The sequence below is a fragment of the Schistocerca piceifrons genome, chromosome 10, assembly GCF_021461385.2.
Source record: "Schistocerca piceifrons isolate TAMUIC-IGC-003096 chromosome 10, iqSchPice1.1, whole genome shotgun sequence".
Lineage (NCBI taxonomy): Eukaryota > Metazoa > Arthropoda > Insecta > Orthoptera > Acrididae > Schistocerca > Schistocerca piceifrons.
Window position 1 is genome coordinate 58,213,550 of NC_060147.1, and position 5,982 is coordinate 58,219,531.

General features: G+C 48.6%; 1 pseudogene; it reads left to right on the top strand.

The window, feature by feature from the left end:
- Positions 1-4,014: 4,014 nt before the first annotated feature.
- Positions 4,015-4,132, top strand: LOC124719265 (annotated as a pseudogene).
- Positions 4,133-5,982: the final 1,850 nt, after the last annotated feature.

A 5,982-nucleotide genomic window follows, 5' to 3' on the forward strand; every position in this document is an offset into this window, starting at 1 on the left:
AATTGGGCGCCGCCGTCTGTTTAGCACTCGCCGTAATCCACTTGCACGACTGGACTCATTAAAAGGACGCCATTATTCCCCGCCGACGGACAATTTCTGCTGTCTGCAAACTTCTTCAGCACTGGCAGTCCTGTGCCGGGACGGTCCAGCGCCAAGTGGTTGCTGGGAGTCGTTTCCTCTCATCGAAATTTTCCACTGCATGTTGTATTCTTCTGTGATAAGGACTTGCACAGTTCATATATGGAGATGGTATCTGTTCTTTCGGACATGTGCGAAAGAACATATACCATCGATGACCATGCAGCTCTCTAGAAATGATAATTAAATCAATACTTTAAGCTATCTACAGACGTTGATATACATCAATGGGGACAGTTGCAAATGTGTGCCCCGACCGGGACTCGAACCCGGGATCTCCTACTTACATGGCAGACACACTATCCATCTGAGCCACAGAAGGCAAAGGGAATGGTGCGACTGCATCCGCACAAAAGAAGAATGTCAGTGGCCAGTTAGCCTTAACTATATGGAAATGGTATCTGTCCTTTCGGACATTTTCAGCTGTCCCCGTTGAAGTATATCAATGCCTGTCGACAGCTTAAGGTGTTGATTTAATTATCATTAGCACAGTTCAGTCTATGTAAATGCTCTGGTTGAAATGCCAAAAATTGTGATCAAGTACACCTTAAATTTTCCTTCCTTTCTACAGTCCTTGCATCACGTGTATATAACAGGCAAAATGATCCATTTCACACATGACCAACTGTACGATCTACAGTGGCGGGATCAGGATGTGTCATTTTGTTGCATATCATGATTAGTGGGATTTTGGTGATAGGATAGTAGACAAGGGATAGTAGACAAAAGCACCAAGAAGGGCTGCAAGGAACATGACGTTACACTCCGTTACAAGCTGTCATCTCGCTTTTGGGTCGCAGTTCCACGCAATTGTGAGAGCAGAACTTGCTGCGAGTGGCAGCCAATAAACTGCAGCTGGTGAAGGCAGCTATCAGGCTGTGACGTCCGTCATGTCAGTTACTCCGATGGGATGAAGTGGGCCGGCCGGGGTGGCCGAGCGGTTCTAGGCGCTACAGTCTGGAACCGCGCGACCACTTCGGTCGCAGGTTCGAATCCCGCCTCGGGCATGGATGTGTGTGTGATGTCCGTAGGTTAGTTAGGTTTAAGTAGCTCTAAGTTCTGGGGCACTGATGACGTCAGGAGTTAAGTCCGATAGAGCTCAGAGCCATTTGAATCATTTGGATGAAGTGGCACTGAACCGCCTCGAAACTGGACACTGTCCCCTACGTAGGGAATCCACAGCCCGTAATAACTGTGCCACGTAAATCAGTGTACGTCACATTTCAATTGAAGGCTTTTGCTATCGTTATAAGCGCACAGATTCAAATTTAGGTTGGGATCTGCCCTCACGAGACGAGTATGGCCAGGTTTTAAAATTTTGTGACGTATCTGGACTCCGGTCTTAGCTATTAGGCAGGAAACTTCATTGTGTTACACAGTGGCCGACTCTTCTATTTGAGCTATCCACCAGCTGCAGCTTCTTTCACATGGTTCAGTATCTTCCCCCAGTAGCTAAGTGATCAGCGCGACAGAATGTCAATCCTAAGGACCCGGATTCGATTCCCGATTGGGTCGGAGATTTTCTCCGCTCACGGACTGGATGTTGTGTTGTCATCATCATCATTATTATCATCATTTCATCCCCATCGACGCGCAAGTCGCCTAAGTGGCATCAAATCGAAAGACTTGCACCCGGTGAAGGGGCTACCCGACGGAAGGCCCTAGTCACACGAGATTTACATTTTACATGGTACAGTCACATTACTGTGGCCACAGCCTGTGTTCTTCATCAACGTGCAAAGACCACTCACAGAGTTCAGTTGCCGGCATAAAGCGTGTTGGGAGGTACAGAAAACAGTGCAGTCACCATCGTAACGCAGAAACGGAGAGGTTTATCTGACGTCCAACACGGCGCGATAACTGGCTTTTCGGTCGAGGGTGGAAATACGAGGGGCATTCAGAAAGTAAGCTCCGATCGGTCGCGAAATGGAAACGACTACGAAAATCCGATAAAGCTTTGCACAGATGTGTTGGGTAGTGTCTCTAGTATAACCCCAGTTAGCATCACGTCGCTCTTCTCATTTCTGAGCTCGCAGTGAGTGCGTAAAGATGTCTAGAAAATAGTGTCTGCCGCCAAGTACGAGGGCCTGGTGAGAAATTTCGCCTGAAGCTATGCAGCTAACATTACATAACTGTCGTGCTGTTTCGTCTTCACGACAATTCTCAGCCGCATTCTGCAGGGGCAATGAAGATGCTCCTGCATCGTTTTCAAATGGAAATGTTAGATTACCCACAATACAGTCCGCAATTGTCTCCCCCTGAGTTTCATCTCTGGTCACATGAACCGCTGTCTTTGAAGACAACATTTTGACACAGACAACGAGGTGTAAGCCAGCGTGGAGAATTGGCGGAAAGCACTGGCGGCTGCCTTCTATGATGAGGCTATTGAAAAGTTGGTACAACGCTATGACAAAAGTCTAAGTCAGAACGGCGACTACGTAGAGAAGTAGCTGAAAGGTGTAGCTAATTGTGACAAGTAAAACATTTCTGATGTTCACTGTGGTTTCAATTTGGCAATCAATCGGAGCTTACTTTCTGAACAGGCCTCGTACTTCCGAAAAGGCTAGTTTATAAACTGTTCGAGTTCCGCAATAGTTAAAATATACCGTGAATGGCAAGATGGCGCTATCCAGAACTGGCGCCGAGACAACTGCGGTGTATCACAGGCCACAAACGAGAGGGGAGAACAACACCTGCAAAGGTGTGTACGGGCGAACAGACGTACAGTTGTTGAGCAACTGACCGCCTAGCCCTAGATGAACCAAGGAGCTGCCAATAGCGTCTCCCTAATTACCATTCAGCGAACGTTGCTGCATATGGTCTTCCACAGCAGGCACCTTGTCCTTCCACCCATGCCCACTGCTGTTGAGCAAAGAAATGTCCGCCCCCGGTAGCTGAGTGGTAGCCGGCACGATAGCTCAGCGCGTTCGGTCAGAGGGTTAGCTACTCTCTGTAATAAGAAACTGAGTGAACGGATCAACGAAAAACTTAAACGGACCTCATCAGATGTCCACCCCGAACAAATTCCACGAACAATATTGAGCTCAACAAAAAAAAAAAAAAAAAAAAAAAAAATGTGGTCAGCGCTACAGAATGTCAATCCTAATGGCCCGGCTTCGGTTCCCGGCAGGGTCGGAATTTTCTCCGCTCAGGGACTGGGTGTTGGGATGTCCTAATCATCATCATTTCATCCCCATCGACGCGCAAGTCGCCGAAGTGGCATCAAACTGTAAGTCTTACACCTGGCGAACGGTCATTCTGACGGGAGGCCCTAGCCGCACGACATTTTTTATTTTATCAACGAAATCTGGAATTTGCTGGCAATACCGCAACTGCACATCCGCTCAGTGGCGACTGTTTTCCTTTTTAGATAAATCGCGTTTTATGCACCCCCACACAGCAACAATCGTTGGTAGGGTCCAGACCGGACGACGGGGCGTTATGATCTGAGGGGTGTTTTCGTGGCATTCCCTAGGTGATCTCGTTACTGTGGAACGCACAGTGGATCAACACAAGTATGCATCTCTTCTTGGTGACCACGTCCAGCCCTGCATGGAGTTTAGTTTTTCCTTGGGACAATACCATCTTTCAGCAGGAGAATGCAACATGTCACGCAGCTCACAGTGTACCTGCGTGGTTCGAAGAGTACCACTCCCTTGGCCACCAGACTCCCAGAATTTAAACCGAAAAACCGAATGGAGAATTTGTGTGACCACCTCGATCGGGCTGCTCGCGGCATGGATTCCCAGCCGAAAAACCTACAGCAGCTGGCCACGGCATTGGAGTTGGCTGGGAAGGCATGAAGCGTGCAAGGAGGCAGGTTATGCCTCAGGATCATCTACTGCCACCGACTGTGTATCCATTCCTATTGCGGATGGCAACGGCCTTGTCGCAGTGGATACACCAGTTCCCGTCAGATCACCGAAGTTAAGCGCTGTAGGGAGTTGCCAGCACTTGGATGGGTGACCATCTGGGCCGCCATACGCTGTTGCCATTTTTCGGGGTGCGCTCAGCCTCGTGATGCCAATTGAGGAGCTATTCGACCGAATAGCGGCTCCGGTAAAAGAAAACCATCGTAACGACCAGGAGAGTGGTGTGCTGACCACACGCCCCTCCTATCCGCATCATTATCTGAGGATGACACGGCGGTCGGATGGTCCCGATGGCCACATGTGGCCTGAAGACGGAGTGCTATTGCAGATGAGGCGTGAGAACCAGGTGCTCAGAGTACCCTAAAATCTCCACCCTACCCTCAGATGCAGAATTGGCAGGGAGTGGTGGTGTTGGCGCCACTGGAGAGTCCTGTTCTTAGCAGTCCTCTTCTTCGTTTGCTTACCCTCTCGCTTCTCTTTAGTGGCTTGCTAGGAGGACTTCTCCTAATTATCTTCAGGCACAGAGGAAGACCGTAAAGCTCTTTGTGTAGCAGCTTTTGGCTCCTTTACCCACTGACGAGTATCCGCTGTGGCATTAGTAGAGACCTAGGGAGATAGGGTCCCAAGGGACCCCTTCCACACGAGAGGAGCCGCAGGAGGCTGTTGCTTCTTCTGCTGGGGGCATTGCTGGGACCATCAAAATAAGGTTTGCTCCCTACCTTCCAGAACCTCACTGACTCTTTTCCTGCACTGCACGTATCGCAACAGTCCTCGCTGTATCTCTCTCTCTCTCTCTCTCTCTCTCTCTCTCTCTCTCTCTCTCTCTCTCTCTCCCCGCCCCCCCCCTCTGTATGTGTGTGTGTGTGTGTGTGTGTGTGTGTGTGTGTGTGTGTGTGTGTGTGAGAGAGAGAGAGAGAGAGAGAGAGAGAGAGAGAGAGAGAGAGAGAGAGAAAGTGTTTTGCCTGTTCTGTATGTTTTTACTTGCAGCTCCATTTCATACATTTTGCGACCTCTGTTCACACATTTCAGTAAATTTTAGCACAAGTGCTGTAATCCATCCCTCACCACCATATGATCATGGTAATCATAATCCGCTCTGTGGTCCGCCTCACTGCATCTGCCCATCTCTTTCTGGGTTTCCCTGGTGGTCTGTTTTATCGTTTCAGAAAATATACTCTACGCCAAAAAGACGATGGACCAGGAAGGAGCTATTCGAATGAGATGAAAATCAGTAGTTGTAATGTACGTGTACAGGCAAACAAATGACAACTTAAAACCGGAAATTAATCGACATATTGTCACTTATATCACTCATAAAATCTGTTAGTTGAGACCAAACTTGAAACCTATAATGCAGTGATAGTTCCAGCGTTGTTATGTGAGACAAATGGTTCAAATGGCTCTGAGCACTATGGGACTTAACATCTGAGGCCATCAGTCCCCTAGAACTTAGAACTGCGTAAACTTAACTAATCGAAGGACATCACACACATCCATGCCCGAGGCAGCATTCGCACCTGCGACCGTAGCAGTCGCGCGGTTCCGGACTGAAGCGCCTAGAACCGCTCGGCCACCAGATGCCGGCTTTATGAGAGACAGTAACGTTAAGCACCACAAAAGAGATGAAGAGAACCTCCTGATATGTGAACGGAAAAGATCTTTGGACCAATCCACTAAGAGAACACGTGGAGATGTAGAAAGAACCAGGAACTGTACGTCATGGTGAAACAATTGAACACTACACCGAAATGAGATCGCAGGGAACAAACCTAGCAGACTACATGGCCAGGAGGTCAGACACGTGCAGGGAAAAAACTGTGCTCATGGAAAGACCAGATCGAACTCATCGAATTGGAAGACCAAGAAAGAGATGGGATGATCGACTGAGGAAGGATCTTCAGCAGCTGAGTGTCCATGAGAACTGGGTTCGAAGTTCACAAGATCAGCGGCAACACTGTTTGGTCAGTGCATA